Genomic DNA, 18048 nt, shown 5'->3' with positions numbered 1-18048 from the left:
TTTTCCGTGTCTGCAGACACCACCAGGTTTCAAGAAACTGTGTGCCATCTGCCATTCTGCCTGATGCTGGGGACCATGTGTCGCTTGCAAATACCACGCAGATCCCAAAACTCATCTCAGCCTGTCCCCTGATCTCATCCAGACCTGGGGCCTGAAAGAAACCTGTTGGAAGCGGCTGCTTCATGCAGTCTGTGGCCTTGGGCTGGCCTGGAATGTCCCCCCCGTGTTCTCTCTCCAGCACACATCATTAACCTGAAGTTACAAATATCTTCGTACATGTTAGAAGCAGCACATTCACTTTCAAGCAACTTCCACTGCTGTATCTTTCTGTACTCGAAAGTGAGGATCTGAGAGCCCCTCTCCACCAGCCCGTCAGCAAGCCCTCCCATCCCCGTGCCCTTCCCACCTCTCCCATGGGCTGGCATGTCCACCAGCGCTACCAGCTCCTGGCACTGCTGAGAAAGCCGCTCCTTTAGGTGTTTGCGGATAATCTTGTTTTAATGGGCAACAACAAACAGTTTCTTGCCTGTTTAAAGTACTCAGGAAAGCCGCTGCTTCCCCATGTCATTCATGCTCACAGCTGGGTGGGTAGGTCTTTCCTGGCTGAAGCCCATTTTGTCCTTCAGGCATGACAATGTTTTCTTTCAAAAGACAGACCCAGTTTATTTCCCTGTTCTTTAAAGCTCTCAGTTCCTGGACTAGGTGGGGGCAGAAGCCTCTGTGGTGCCTCTTTCCAGCCAAAACAGTGACCATCCCTTTAGAGTATAAAGATGAAGAGTGGGTCTGAGCTCGAACCTACCCAAAGTCTGAAGCAGAGGACCTACAAGGATGAGAGAGAGTAAATGGCTGATGTTGGAAGTCTGGAATCCGTCTTGCACAAATTAAATGCAGACTATTACACTAGGATCCAGATCTGAACTTTCTCATAGCTGTGGGAAGTCGTAGACAAAGTTCTTGGCCTAGGTCTGTTACAGGTTAATGCTAAGTGACTTTAAAATGGCACACATGCGACCATGGAGTGCGTGCATGCCACAGGTGTCCGGCTGTTTTTAGTTTTGGTGCACCAATCATTACATACGAAATAATAAAATGAAAACATTCAGATTTTAGTATGCCTTGTGTTTATCTCTTTACAGCACCTATTTCTTCAAGAATTTCAATGTTTTTATGAGAAGTAGGTGATCCTAATAACACTTCTTCAAAACCAGAAAAAGCTCTGTATCTGATACTGAAAGGACTATAACCATACATGCAAGTAAAAGCACTATGAATTTTTTACTGCTATTACAGTATCATCCGTTGGAGAAGCCCATCCCCACGGCTTTGGAATGCTGATTTTTAGAAAGCATGAGTGCCACCTCTTCACGTTGACTTCAACAGCAGTTGCTGACATTTTGTCCTTGGATCAAGGACAAACACTATCACAGCAGTACTCTGGGACAGCGTGGGCTCAAAATGACAGTAAGAGGGGTCATTACCTGGAAAATTACATATCTGAAGCTTAATTTTGAAAAACAACATCAAACATTTAAGATTTTTTCAATTACTATAACACAACTTTTGAGTAATTACGTAATTATGTCTTCTTGAAGAACCATAGTCACATTCCTTTTGTCTCCCAGTCTCTGGGGTAAAAACGACCCTCTTTATGTGAGCTTGCCTTTTTCTATAAAGTACTGGCAAAGATTTTTATATGAAAAGCCAGCATTTCTTATCATGCTAGGATGTGCTGGAGGACCAGATTACAAAGTCTTGATTTCCTTACAAAAAACTAATGGGAGAAGAGGGATAGAAGGGAAGGCAAATGACCCACGGAGGGAGCAGATACTCACTAGAGCTGGGGGGTGGGGGGGTGGAGAAGGGTGGCTCAGGGTAATGGCAGTTAAAAAATAACCACCATTTGTTTAAAAGATATTGGTCAACTCAGTAATGTCAGAAACACCATCTTCTTTATTGGTCAGGGGTTTAGTTGACAAAAATGTCAAATTTTCAGACATGATTTTGAGTTATAATTTTGTTTCAAATTATAAATGTTCCAGAAATGCCAAATTGCAAAAAATACTGACCTGCCCTCATTTTTGAAATCGAGAGAAGAAAGTTGCCCTATCTAGCCCACAGTAAGAAGACTATGGCTAATAGGATCACTGCCCCACATGGTACTAAAACATGGCTGTGATTGTAGCCTAATAATTGCAGACAATTGTGTATTTTTCTCTTTTAAAATACAAAGGCTTTGACCATACAAAAAGGTCATGTGGACAGCATCCAGAAAATTATAATCATGGGAAGCAACAAATCACCTGTTTAGTGGTGATCCGTGAGGAAGTTTCTGTATCTTTATGAGTCCTCCAGACACTTACATGCTTGTTATTATATCTATAGCTGTCATGTATATGAAGCCAAACTTGGAATTTAGAGTTTGGAATCTCTAAGAAGCTGTTTAGATGTGGATAAAATGCGTTGCCATGACTTCAGTGGCTTAATTTGAAACAGATCCTGTAAGACAGCACCTGAGAAGCTGCTCAGCCATATGGGCTCAGGGTCTAGAGCCAACAGAGTGGACTGTATCTCACTTCTGGCCTCAGTTTTTCTGGTTAAACACTCATCTACTCCTATCATCCTCCTAGCTTTAATATTGAAGAACAATGCATACCCTGTTATGTGTATGTACTTTAGCACCATATTAGGATCTGATCTTCTGGTAGACCAGGTCCTCTAACTTCCTTGGTTTGGAGCTTTTAAAATTTTTCTTACCTCACCTGAAACTTTATAGTATTGTCTTCAGGATGAAAAAGCCAAACATACCTCTGCCACCTCCATTCAATGGTAAGACACCAACTATTTTAAACATATATACTTTCCAATTATACATAATGCTTCTAGGAGAAACACAGCCACTAGACAAGATTGTCTCACATTTCCTGCATTCCCAGAATCTTTTTTGCTCTTGAGAACAGCCTCTTCCCAGAACCATGTTTCATAATGATTTAAATTAACACATAAACTGCAAAACAGGTTCCTCATCACTGCCCTTAGCTTGGTATACAATGAAAATCCTGTTAAACCATTTTGAACTCTTCCCTCAACAAATAAAATACGTGTATTTTAATTCTTCAAAGCTGCAAAAAGACAATAAGGTCACATTTTTATTTAGCTAAAACACAATCATGATAAGCTTCACCACAGTCACTATAAAAACATCCTTGCACCTTTTAAGAAAATGGTAAACATTCTTAATACAACAGTCATATCTGATAACACTGTCTACTGGCACACTTGAAATACAGATCTAACAAAGTCTTCCCTTGCTTGGACTAACAGTCGCCTCAGCACTAAGGGAACTGCTCAATTAACATTTGCAAGTACAGTGAAATCGTAGATACATAAGGACTGTGTAGCCAACACTACTAAAAAAGACCGCCTCTCAGATCAGGGGCTATCCAAAATTTATGAGATTTCTGAGGCATCTCAGTACTGAGTTCATGGTCCAGAGCTCACTGAAGTAAATAAGAACTTCTTGTTGACTCTGAATGGCCTTGACTCAGATCTAGACTGCAACTTTGCTTACTCACGTTTCTTCCATGGTGCTGTAAAAAAACCCAACATTTTTGCTTCTGTCCTGCTTTCAGCTGGGATAGAGTTAATTTTCTTCCCAGTAGCTGGTACAGTGCTGTGTTTTGGGTTTGGTGTGAGAACAATGTTGGTAACACACTGATGGTTTAGTTGTTGCTCAGTAGTGCTTGCCCTAAGCCTGGGACTGTTCAGTGTCCCATGCTCTGCCTGTGAGCAGGTGCAAAAGAAGCTGGGAAGAAGCAGAGCCAGGACAGCTGACCTGAACTAGCCAAAGGGATATTCCATACCACAGAACATCATGCCCAGTATATAAACTGGGGGGAATTGGCCAGGAGGGGCTGATCGCTGCTGGGAAGCTGGCTGGGCATCGGTCAGTGGGTGGTGATTGTATTGTGCATCACCTGGGTTTTCTTGGGTTTTGTTCCTTTCTCTCTTTTTCCTTTCATTACTATTATTATTATTGTTACTATTATTATTATATTTTACTTTATTTCAATTATTAAACTGTTCTTATCTCAATCCACAAGTTTTACCTTTTTCTGATAGTCCTCCCCATCCCGCTGAGGGGGGTAAGTGCACAAGCAACTGCATGGTACTTTGCTGCCAACTGGGGTTAAACCACAACATCTTCCACAACCGTATTATTTTCTTTTCTTTTTTTTTTTTTTTTTTTTTGCTATGAGGCTGAGATTTGCTTTATGCTGTTATGTTAGCTACACATAAAGAGTGTATATGTTACTCTTTGTGATGATTTAATAGAGCACTGAGGTCTTGATTTGTAAATTAATACCTTACTGGGGTAACCCCACTGAACCCTGTACGTACTCAGTTATAAGACTTACTTGCAGGGAGGATGGAAAACTCCAGCAGTACCCATCAGGTCTTTTGCATAAAAATTAGCATATGAAAATATTTTTCTTTTTAATACTTTCAAACACTTACCTAAACAACGTTTACTTATAGCTAAGAATAGCTAAATGTTTCTCTTTCTGAAAAGACCTTACAGGGCTGTGAATCTGAGAAAGGAGCAGGATTTCTCAGTGCACGAGTTTAAAGCTTTATTTTGAGTCTTAGTGAATTAAAGGGAAAAAACATACTGTAAACATACTTGAAAGGATTTTATCTTGTTTCTAAAGACATATTCCAAAAGTTTTGCACATCTTAATAGAAATACGATAATAATCAGAAAAAGTAATCTCCTGAGAGCTGACAGGAAAACAGAGAATAAAGCCAGGGTAACCACTACAATCCCATCTGTGCATTATTCTCTTGTTCTGGGCAACCTCAATTCACATCCAGTCTGAGGACAGATGAGAGGCGGACACAGAACCAAAACCACCACGTGAAATTATAGTCACGCTACTATTTTCTGAGGTGATTGTCAGAGATAACCACATTCAGCACTTGAGGAAAGGCCACACAGACCACTCTCAAAGCAAGTACCGTAGCCAGCTGGGAGGAAACTGAGCATTGCTGGCACCTGCTAGATGTCAGCCCCAGACTAATCCAGCTTGCAGCCTTGGCCCTAGCTCAGGGTCACCCACTTCCTTGGCAAAATTGCTGAGGGACGAGTGCAGACAGTGAGCGCAGCCTCACCAGACCTCATTCTGCTGCACCCCATTGGCAGAGTAGTAACCCTGCCTGTCTCTGAATGCAGCTTCAAAGGCAGCCCAGCCAAAGAGCCAACTATGGATTCAACACCTGGACCTCATCCTACTGTACAAACCCAATGAAACACCACCAATTTCTATAGCACCCTCGTAACAAGCTTTTAGACACTTTCTCAGTTTGCCACTGATCAGCAGAAAGTTAATCTTTTCTACAAAGTATGACTCAGACACAAAATGCTCAGGGCCATGATACTAGAGCGGCAGATATCCTTTCCTGCAGGACTCACTTTCTTTTTAATGACTTTCCAAATATTTTTTTCCCTTCCAGTGGGAACAAGAATGCCAGATGGTTATCTTCTGCTTGGGCAAGACCATACTGGACTGGTTCCACAGCTGTGAACCAAAGATAAGATTCTCAGTGAAAATTAAAACACACTGTTAGGAGGTAATGCAGGAACCAAGGTACCTAGGAGCCACAGGGATATAAGCAGTAAAAGCAATTTAATGAAGTTTATAGATGGCTGGCGAAAAAAAACAACTTACTGGCACAGAGTCTTATTTAGAAATGTAGAGAGTAATGCCTTGATTAATCCCAAGGAGGTAGTAAAGTTACAACCACTTGTAATACATGTCAGATATATATCTTATACTGTGGTCTAAATAGCAGAGCTTTCAGAGACAGAAATATCCCAAATACTCTTCAATGATTTCTACAGCTGACAAAGTTAGCAATATTTCTGTTAAGAATGGATGCTGTCCGTCAGTCTTACAATGAATGATTTGGGCACTCGGACACTTTTGCAGATCCTTGCAAATAGTGGCTGTACTTATTTAGAAGTGTGGAGTGTTCTGCACAACATTTTCCACTGTGTCACAGAGTAGCGACTACACCATTTTTGTCTGGTTTTTCACAGCCTCTTCTGCTTTTGTGGTTGTGTGGGTGGACAAGCATGGGCAGTATGTGCAAGTCACAGCAAGAAACCCGTACGCGTGTGAGCGCGCGCAGAGGAAGTCACCACGCATGCATGCTTCACTGAGACCCTTCCAACTGTGATTCCAGGAAAACCTTGCATGGCTCCGGATGGAAAAGCAGGTGTTTGGGTGGTAAAATTAGTGTAATTAGGGAAAATGGACATTCTTACTGTGTATCCTCTCACACTTTTTATTCTGGCAAATTAAAATCTGACTGGAAATCTTCGTATGGCATGTAAAGAACAAAGTAAAAGATAAACATCTACTGAATTTTGAGCTGCCTCAGTGACCTGTATTGTGTTGCCAATGTATTCCTGTGGTTTTCATTCCCAGCACTTTCTTTTCTATCTTCCTATGCTCATGGATGGAAGTTCTCACAAAGGAAATGGTCAAAGGACTGATACAGCATTTTAACAAAATGTCATCTACCTGTTTTGTGGATCCATGCTGGCCTCATGCATGCATACATATGTGCATTTCCCTTGCCATAGTCCTGGTATTCTGAAAGCAGAGCACAATGTAGATAGCATCTGCTGGACAGATATATGAGCCACGTGCAGGAGAAATGGAATTCCTTCCCTCTCCTAAAATATAATCTATACATAACCTGGTCTATTTGAGAACCAAAAATAAATAACACCTTAAAAAAACCTCAAAACTTTCTCTAGAGCAGTCTTATGAGCTGTAAGGGCAATGCTCTTTTTGACCAAGCATGATATATTATACCCTGAGTTGGGGTGAAAACCACTAGGGCAAGTTGCCTTGCAAACTTCTCTCAGGAATGCCTCAACCATCTGTTGTCTTCTCTCTTGGAGGCAAAATATGCTAAATTCTAGCGACAGACTTTAAAGAGACACAATAAGTCTTCAGGAAGATGTGCAGCAGCACAAACTCCTAGCTATCCTACTTTTGGAATGAAGTAGGACTGACTGAAATAGGGGAAATGACCTCTGCTGAGAAGAGATGTGTCAGTCCCTAAAACAATCACTCAGAGAATGCCCAAACATCACTTAGTAGCTTTTTTCTCCTAACAAAACTCCCAGGGTTTTGATAGGGAGGACAGATGAGGGACACAGCTGCACATACATCAGCAGTCCTTTACCTTGCAGGCTGACTGCATGCCAAACACATATACATGTACAAATGTGCACGTGGAGAATGAGGAATGCACATTTTTGCACCCCAGCTGAGGTATAGCAGGAGAACGCAGTATGTTAATCCTGTTTGTTGCAGAATGGCAGACTTAGATCCTGCTAATACAAACATACTTAAAGAAGAGAATAAAAGGGATCACAACTCCTCAGACACGCTAGGGAGAAACAACTTATAACAAGTGCTGTAAAGAACTAAGCCTCTAATCTCTTAAATATTCAGAATCTGATCTTAAACCATCTGGTGCAAGTTGTCTTTCAGCAACCCCAGACCTCAAAGACGGAATGACTGTACAGTGCTTTCAATAATGAAATAAATGCTTGTCTTTTCAAAGGCAGTATCTCCTTGTTTCCACTTAGAGCTAACATTAACTGCTACAAAATAACACACTTTAAAAACCCCCTTCAAATAACACACTTTAAAAACCCCCTTCCTGTACACCCAAGAACATTTCAAACGTATGTACTTAAGACCCTTTTAAAAAATGATCTGTCAGTCCAGACAGCATTTTATTTGCATGTATTTAATAATAAAACTGGGAACCACAAGTACAACCATAGCAGGATTTTTTTTCTGAGGCATAGTACAAATGTGAAGATGATAGAGGAAGGCGTGAACTCTAGCCCATCTTTCTTTTCTTCTCACAAGATCAGTTCCTACAAAGTTTAACTTGGAGCTTCATTAGGGTGTATTTATGCAAGTCATCTGGTCTTAAAAATGGGTTTGCCAGGGTTTTGGTATGTCTCCCTGCCTGCCTTTCTGTCCTTCTTTTTACATTTTCCACTTAACATTTTGGAATGATCCAGTCTGTTAAGGTAAATGCAATGAAGACAGCATTTTAAATGCCCTGCTAAGAAGAGGCAGAAGTGTTCATAGGCTTAAAATCCATCTAATATGTAGGTCCTCTGATGAAGCAGAGGTAAAGGACTGATTCTGCACCTCTAGAGCCCATCAGTCTTTTTATGCATCGTACTAACTATGAATTTGGTTTCTGTTACACCATTAGTTGCAAGGCTGTAAGTGAAGAACAGTAGGTCATGTCAATAATTCATCAAACTGAGGAAGTGCAAGAAATGTAATGAAGGGTCAGCGTTCGCAAGCAACAGAAACATACTTCAGAGCAATGCTGTGGCACAAAGGCTACCAAATGGTTGGCTAAGGGAGAGTGGAGAGGAGGTAGCCAGTCTAACGAGGCTCTTTACTTCAGCACAGAAATGAGAAGGGAAGCCCAAAACTGGAAGCAAATCCAGGCCACTGCCAAAGGACAGTGAAGAAGCTGTTTAAGAACGATGAGCTCTGGGAATGAACCACCCACTAACATAAAACACCATGTGGATCTGCTTCTCTTAGGGATTGTAGGTTAAACCTGGAAGTCTTTCTGGATTTGCTGGAGAGCTGAGAGCCCTTTAACTCTGGTGGCTTACAGGAGTCAAAATAGCAGGTTTAATGGTCCTTCTGGCCTCTGCAAAGTCACCATGTCAAATACAGATCCCTAAGAAGACAGGGGATGATTGAGGTACTTGTGAGTCCCCCCGGTGCTATTGCTTCTGCTGCTGCCTTTGAGATGAGAATGATAGCATTTGAAGGGAGCCTGGGTGGAGGCGGCAGGAAAGTATGTTAGCCTTGGGGGCTAGCCGCATTTCCTTATTATTCTGGTGCAGCATATTCAGAAAGCAAATTCTAGGGGGTTTCTTTGGTCTTTGCAGCAAAGGGAGTGTGGTTATAACCACACTGCACCAGGAGCTGTGGTTATGTCAGGTCCCAGAAGTGCTGATGCCTGAGGAAGCTGAAGGGCTGGAGCCAGTTGGCAGAGCAAGGGGGACTGTAGCCAGCGGTCTCCTGAACAGGGTCCCCCTCAGCTGTCACGAAGTCAGGGATCAACGTCTGCTTTACAGTGCTGGCTGTGCAGCATGAGCACCCAAACATTAGTATGTCGGCTCTTTGCCTCTTAATACTGGCGAGCTTGTGCCTCCTGTTTCTGCATTGCCCAAAACAGAAGAATTCCAGTCCTCCCTGGAATCAGGCTCTAGTACAGATCATGACCAGGTTCGGACAGAGTGCCCAGGCTCAGAGCTGCTCATGCCTGGAAGCTGCCGTGGCAGCCCCCTGAGGGCTCACATTGGCTCTGAGAGCTTCTGGAGAGTGCAGCCCCCTGCCAGAAGTCCATGCCCTTGCTCCCTTGCCTGTCTCTGCTCATTGTGTGGTCTGGGTACCAGAGCAACTGCCCCCCTATGGTTTGAGCAAATGAGAGAGTTACGCTGGGGAAAGCTGATGTATGAACTTGTGGTGCACCAGCTGCTTGGCAAGAATTCCCTGGGAATGTGTTGTCATGTGGCAAAACCACTCTCCTTTTCACTGCTTTCTGGAGGGTCTGAGGGAAGTAACATGGGAGTGGGCAGTGTCCACAGGGCAGTTGGCAACCTGCCAGATCACATCCTGCTTTACCCCGGGAAAAATTACTCCTGTGTCATTAAAGACAACAAGTCATCTTGAATATCATCAAATTAAGAGCAGAGTCTTCAAAATTTCTCCTTCAAAAATGAAAGTTAGGGTGAATTATCTCTGAGATTTGTCTAGACAAAGACCATGTTATTGCCTTGACCCATCATGGGAGCACTTACCAGCTCTTTGTGATGTGGATCTTATTTTCCAGACCTCTCTTTTTTACTCTTTCTTTCTCTCTCATTTTTCCCTACTAAACCTCCACTTCTAAGAAATACATCAGATGACCTCAAAGGAAAAAATAAAATTGAAATACATAAGCTGAAACAAAACTGAGAAATAAAAAGTCACTTTTCCCAATCCGAGCTGCAATTGGTATAGCAGTGTTGCCTACAAGAGCTTACCTACGTTACATCATACCAACATCAGTGATGGGAAAAGGACAAACAGGCCACATTCCAATATTAGCTAGAGACAAGTGCAAGAAAAACAGGTGGGCAGGAGAGCTAGAATTAAAACATTACAAAATATTGCATGTATGCAAACAGTGGTGCAAGAAAGCACTGGGGACAATAGGAAGATGCTGGAGAGCTGATCATCAGCTGATGAGCCATGCAATATTGCTTCTTGTTTACTGTAGTGGGTTTGCATGACAAGGTTTTGGTAGCTGGGGGGCTACAGGTGTCATTTCTGTGAGGAGGTGCCAGAAGCTTCCCCATGTCCAATGAAGCCAATGTCAGTCAGCCTCAAAACGGACTCACCACTGGCCAACGCCAAGCCCATCAGTGATGGTGGCAGTACCTCTGCAATAGCATGTTAAGGGGAAAAAAAATCCAAACTCTGCACCAGCAGAAGAGAGGAGTGAGACTATGTGAGAGCAACAGTAGACACCAAGGTCAGTGAAGAAGGAGGGGGAGGAGGTGCTGGCACCAGAGCAGAGATTCACCAGCAGCCTGCGGTGAAGACCACAGTAAGGCAAGCTGTCCCCCTACAGCCCATGGAGGAACCCATGCTGGAGCAGGTGGATGCCCAAAGGAGGCTGTGACCCCTGGGAAGCCCACGCTGGAGTAGGTTTGCTGACAGGACTTGTGACTCCACAGGGGACCCACGCTGGAGCAGTCTGTTCCTGAAGGACTGCACTCCACGGAAGGGACCCACACTGGAGCAGTTTGTGCAGAACTGCAGCCCATGGGAAGGACTCACATTGAAGAAGTTCACGGAGAACTATCTCCCATGGGAGGGACCCCACGCTGGAGCAGGGGAAGAGTGTGAGGAGGAAGGAGTGGCAGAAACGATGTGTGATGAACTAACACCCATTCCCTGTCCCCCGAGCCACACAGGGGGAAGGGGTAGTGAAAACAGGAGTTATGTTGAGCCAAGGAAGAAGGGATGGCAAGGAGAAGGTGTTTTCCTGATTTGAATAGTAATAAATTAAACTAATTTCCCCACGTCAAGTCTGTTTTGCCCATGATGGTAATTGCCGAGTGATCGCCCCATCCTTATCTCAGCCCATGAGCCTTTAGTTATATATTCTTTCCCCTGTCCAGCTGAAGAGGGGAGTGACAGAATGGTTTTGGTGGGCACCTGGCATTCAGCCAGGGTCAAACCACCACATTTACTTTCTGGGGCAAGCCCTGCCCTGGTGTGAATAGAAGACAGAGGGCTGCACAACCATGGCTGCATTTCATGGCATAACAGCACACACAAAACCAGACACTGTTCACAGGCAGATCCCCACCTGCACTCACTGGAAGACTGGCAACTAACGACATGCTTCTAATTGTAACACTGTTCAGTGTGTTATACCAATTATGGAATCAGTCTTAATATCATGACCACTACACCTCCTAAAAGACTGGGGTTTTAGGGGAATTCAGCCAAACCACTCATCTGCCCTATAACCACATTTTCAAAAGCCTGTGTGCCACACTATGCTACATCTACGCGTTGTATTGTAAGTGCTATCAGAGGGAAATTTTTGAGTCACTTAAGGGCCAAACCAGCTTTTTACAATAAAATGGAACTACAGTTCTCATTAAGTGTGCTCCTAGTAGTAGTACCATTTTTTATCAAATAATTGAATAAACAACATAACACATACAGATTTCAGTTCCTGTTCCTCACTACTTGGCACCCGTATCACATCCTGTTGTGTTACATGGTTTCCTATTTGACTGTGCTATGAGGAGAAATAAAGCCTTTTCTAAATTTTCTCATTTCTAATTCTAAAGACAACATTAAAATGTTGTTTTAGGGATGTGATGGGTGTTGTTTTGGTCTGGACACTAATGTGTCCAAGAATACAGTTGTGTTTTTCTTCAAGGAATGTTTTCATGTCAGAGATTATTATCCAAAATTTCCTAGATTCTTTAGTTCATGGCAATGGCTTATGGCAGACAGATGCGTGTTTGCTTTCTACTGCAGTATTAAGAATATTGTTTAATATAGCTGTTGTTCTTAAAATAGTTTTCTAAATGGTCCATTTAGACTGTCAGTTTGGAGCACTATATCAATTTCCAAACCTGTGCTTAATATGTTTCATCATCTCAAATCAGAGCTCATTCACTTTAACCATGTAACATTGACTTAATCAAAACCATAAGCAAGTTACAGTTAGATCTATGAAATGACAAACAGTAGTTTTTCTTTTAATCTGCTTCTTAAAATTCTTGATGTCTGGTGAGATATAAACCCAAATTTTTTAATTTGTAAAACAAATACCTGTAATATACACTTTATATTATGTCCTTAGAGTAAATTTTTGTCTTGAGCCTTTACATAAATATATTCGGTTTTGAAAATATCTCTCCTGTTCTGCTGTTGCCAAGATGGCTTTTAAGCATTTTTTCTCAATATTTCATTAGCTTTCTTCCCAGATGATCGTGATGATCAGAAACAAAGAGAGATCTTAATTGTATGACATTGTATGAATCTAATCTTATTACAGTTTGGGAAAGCTGAGGTTTGAAATTAGTTTTGGTAGACCCTATATACCTTAATGATTTAGTTGTAACATGTTAGAGATCAGTTGCTTTACGTATCATGAACTGTGTCTTCATGCTCTCTGTTGAGGGTTTACCAGTCACTGGGATCCAGGCTTAGCTGTGATGGATTTCTTTAACTGCTCAGAGGATTTCCAATGTGTGGTGTGTTGCATGGGATAAGAAATGGCATGCTGAAGAAGTTGTCCTGGAAACCAACACCTTCCTTTCGGAGAAGGAAATCTTCAGCTGGATGGTCTCAGACAAACCTGCTCCTTCTCTTCCTTAGCTAAAGGCATCTGCACCTGACTTTATCCTAGTTTGTTCTTCAGCTGTGCCCACTCTCTTGTTGTTCTTATGGTTAATGTATTAAACCTGGGCATAAGAAAATAATCCTCCAGAAGGCGTTTCACACCCCAAAACCTGTGAACTCCATTTCCACGACCGTTTCTTGGATGCATTATCTAGTGTCCTAGGCAAACAAGCATTTGCTGCTAATCATCAGGGCAAAGCATATCTGGCAGAAATATAGCTCAGTAAAGGAGCAGAAGGCAATTCAGACAGCAAAAGCACTCTTTTGCTTGGGGTCACTCACAACACAGGAGATCCACGCAGGACAATATGCACTAAGTAGATGAGGCTCAAGAGACATTTTCAGCAATTACATACTGTTCTAAATGCTTCGTTTTTTCAACACACACACATACAGAGTGATTGGGTAAAAGTATTGCCAAGTTATTCCCTTGTTTTTCTTAAAACAACAGGAAATCAACTATCCCATTGTGCACGACTAATAAAGAACTGTGAATAACAGGGATCCATTCTAACAACATAAATAGATATAAATAAATAAATATAAATACGTATTTATAAATAATAATTTTTATAATATTATATATAAATATAAATAAGTATAAATAAATCAGTTGCCATTGCTGCCATGCACAGAGAGCGTATCTGCCCCAAACTGGTATTTTATAGTGCTGCAAGTGTCCTCTTTTGCATGGGGCGGCCTTGAAATTTGGATGTTAAAAGTGATCTTTTTGGCCAATGCCCCAAATGCCTAGTGTGACAACAAAACATGAGACAGAGCATAGCAAGTGAACAGACGAGCTATTGTTTTCTCTTAGTTCATTCACTTCTGCCAAGTGTATTTCTTGGCAGTTCTTTTCCATTGCATCAGGCCAAGCTCAACATCTCAAAGGATCTTCTCAGAATTACGAAACGTTTTGTTTAGAATCACATCTCTTCCCTCATTTTATCACCAGTCTGTTCTCAGCAGTCAGCTTTGCTGTTTTACTCCAGACATCTCCACTAGTCAAGGAAACTATTTTCTTTCCTGCAAACTGTCCTCCCCTCCTCCTCTATTTCTAAGATACGGTGTCTCTCTTTCCATTTGTTACTTCTGCTAGCTTCTCTGTAGACAAAGTGTTGGAAAATCATTCATGCCTCATACTTCTTTTGCTCTTTACCCATACATAGATTTGCCCAAGCGGCCAGAGCTGTTGTAGTTTTTCTCTTTACTTTTTTCTCAGTTGCAAGTTGTACTCTACTAGCTTTAGTGTCACATACTGAAATCCCCACAATGTACAAACCAGAGATTTGTAGAGAATATTCCATAAGGATTTGTCAAACGTGTCAAATGTCACAGCACAGTCATACATTTACTGATGGAAGAACAAGAGGACCACACGATCCTAATTCAAGTATGATTTTGTTCATCTGGCATCAGTATGCTCAATATGGACCACTCTTCTACAGCAGCAGTGATCTGCTGCTTGAAGTGTTACTTCTTAATATTTTCCAAGAAGAAAGGATAATGATCCTTAGGGCAGCATTCAGTTCATTTCAAAAGGCTGTTCTTGATTTCTGTACTAATTTACATGATTTGGATTATGCCTTTTGCCTCCTTTTTCTAAGATCAGTTTACTTGTTCTGCGGCTCCTTTTAGTCTTTCTATTAATTTCTACTTCTTCTGCTATATCTTCTGTGCAGGTGACATACCAAAAGGTAAACAAATTGCTTTGTGGTTGTTTAGTTAGGTGTTAGTTTAGGTGTTTAGTGCACCAGCCAAACAAGACAGAGAAAATGTAAGCCCAGTAACGCACACTGGGTAGGCTGTAGTACTTTCACTTGATTGTTCTACATTCAAGACCGATGATCAGCATCTGCTTTTTTCCCTCCACTGCAATCTCATTTGCAGGTATTTTCCACCCTTTTAATTACACTCTGACGTGTGATGCACCAGAATGCTTCTCTGCTTGCAACCCTTTTCCTGGCAATCATTTCATGTACTAGTAGAGCTTCAGTCATGGCAAGTTTGATTAGATTTTGGTAGAGAACCTGTGCACTGGGTTTTTTTCCATTATTAGGAAATACATGCTCGCTAATTTTTACATAGTCTTCCACTATTTAAATTTTTATCATGATGATTTTAAAGCTTTCTGTCCCAGAATTCATTTGCTGAAGACATATATTCCATGGTACTGTAGACTTACGTTTCTATTGTACCTGAATTTAGCACTGGTTTCTCCCCTTGTAGTGAATGAATACTGCCCAACTAATGCCAGTGAGGCTATTGCTGTTAATGGCAGGGTACTACCTATCATTTCTTACTCAAGATGAAGACCAATTAGGCTTGAGGTCAGCCGTTGGTTTTCCAAATACTTCTTCTGGTCCTGTGAAAATAGCTGCAGATTTTTATTTTTCTGTATTCTGGGGTAAGCCCCCCCCCCCCCCCCCCCCCCACCCAGTGTTTGTAATATCACTTCAAGTTTTTTCTAGTTAAAGTTATTCTCCAGTTGCATGCAGTGCATGAGCTGGATCATTTTGCTCATCTAGACAATGTACCTGTTTAAGAAGTGGTATATGAAAGTTTGGGTAGTCCATATACTAGGTACTCCTTTTTAACGTGGTTTCTTTAACTGTGTCTCCATTATCTGCTGCAAATTTGCTACACTTTCATCATATATTTGTCTCTTAGGTTTGGATGTTATCTTATTGCCTCCTGTTTTGTCTTGGCATGTTTGTGGATGATGGGGAGGGGTTCAGTGCAGGCAACCAAGTGGTGATCATACCTCTCTTGGTTTTGTCACCACACCGCATCACTGCTGCTAATGATGCAGGCATCTGCTTTTCAAACAAGTGACATGCTCTAGCCATCCTAAAATCTTTTCAGCATTCACAGTTATCATCTGCTACTAATTTTATGTGCACTTCTTTCATGGCTGTCCTACTCCAAAAACTCCTCCACATCACATACAATCATGTCACCCCGTTTTTCAGTTGTCCCCAGAGGTGTTCAATTTGCCTGAGATTCTCTTTTCTTCTATGTATGTAGAGAGGTATGTCTACATTTTATGTTTCACAAAGTCTGGTCAGTCTCTGCATTCTCAATAATTGCCTTAATGAGCTTGCCACTGAAGATGTGTGTTTTGCAGATGTACCTGTTCCCTTTGCGTGATACCCATTTGAAAACAATCAGCTCCCTAAATTTCTAGTATGTAGATCACTTCTCTGTCTCACAGCCTGGAACAACTAGAATATTGTTTTCCTCCTCTTTTCTCCCCAATTTTTCCCAATGTTTCTGGTGTCAAAGTCCATAGGTAACATATTTACCACCCACAAGCCATAGGAGTTAGTTTCTTCTTCTGACAGGCTTAAATGACATAATTTACTTATGTCAAGTGGTGTGGATGCACATAAGACAGCACAAATTAACTGTCAGGAACAAGGATTTTTTTTTTTACAAATACTCCGCTTTAAAAGCTCAGCTGTCTCTGCCTTTATCTCACACTGAGACACACGCACACAGGACAAGGGACCGAACGCATCATCTTTGAGCCATTTCTATGTCTCAAACGGAGAGTGCAGCAACTACATAAGATTGCATCCATGTACTACAACTGGAATAGGTTTTGCATCCTCACACATGGGGATTTTCTCTGTCATAAACATTGTAATTTTTAGAAGCTCGATCAGACAGCTTTGCATGTGATTTTCCTTTTGACTATCCTAAACTGTAGCTTTTTTGACAAAATAAAACAAATGCATATTTTTGCATTACTAAAACTACGTGTGGGGAAACGAAGACAACTGCTGATAAAAAATCACAGTATTCTCTGAGAAAATTGAAGTCTTATCATGATTTTTAGAGCCATGTGGAAGCAGCAGTAGTAACTTTGAACCACATCTTCGTAGCAGCTTTGACATATAATTTTGACCTTGGCCCTTCTTTGAGGTGGAGGTTGTACCAGATAACCTTCAAAGCTGCTTTCCTGCTTGAATTTTTCTATAGGCTTATGGTAGTAGGGGTGAGGAGCCACATCTTTGATGAAAACTTTTCACATAGGCTTTTCAAACATCCTTGCCTGTTATCATTCATTTTACCTTTGATATGATACTTGTATGGAGGAGATCACATAACTGAGGTCTGTATTCTGACCCTAAGATAAATACCCTGACTTACAGGTATTTCTGACCCTAAGCTAAATACCCTGCTATAGTAATTTACACATTAATAAATCTATATCTAAAAGAATAAAAATATATTGCTATTCCATGTAACCAGAAGAAGCCACATCAGCTGCAAAGATCCTCCACTCCAGCTGCTACTGCTTTTTTTGGCTGTGTGGAAAAAAATAGGGGAGCACTCCCCAAGGAACAGCTAATGGCAGTGATTTCACAGTGAGAGCCTGCTTTTATTAATTGCAGGGCTGTTCAGCGTGTGCCAAACAAATGGAGTCACTGTCAGAAGAATATCTTTATATTTCAAGCCCTCTGAGGAATTCTGCAGGCAGGGGCAACTTAGGACCTGTCTGAGGCTGGGCCTTAATGAAACACCATTTGGAAAGAACACAGAAGACAAGGTTGCCTTATAGATTAAAAACTCATCAGAGATTTCAGGTAATGCAGATTCAAAAGCCTGGTGCAGGCAGAGAAGAGGTTTGCACCTGAACTTTCCAAATCCCAGAATCTCCTGGCTATGGAGACACATTTGCCTCTCTTGCTTATCCTGAAATTCCTTTCCACCCTAACAGGTACATGTGTAGTAATAGGCTGTTCTTAGTCATTACATATGAAAAAAAAAAACCATTGCGAAGAATATCAGAAGGGTACATTCAAACTATGCATTTTAGAATGAACAAGGTTATCTAGAACTGTAAAAATTCACCTATAAAGTTATGCCACAAGCATTTAAAGTCAGTAAGCTTTCAGCTACAAAGAAATGATTCCATGTGCATCCCTATTCACCAAATGTCTGTTACTAAAACAGCACCTGAAATAGCGAACGAGTAGTCCCCAAACTAGGATATTCC

Source organism: Falco biarmicus, chromosome 2 (genome assembly GCF_023638135.1).
Source record: "Falco biarmicus isolate bFalBia1 chromosome 2, bFalBia1.pri, whole genome shotgun sequence".
In the NCBI taxonomy this organism is placed as follows: domain Eukaryota; kingdom Metazoa; phylum Chordata; class Aves; order Falconiformes; family Falconidae; genus Falco; species Falco biarmicus.
The sequence above is the reverse complement of the archived record's forward strand: the minus strand, read 5'-3'. Positions refer to the sequence as shown.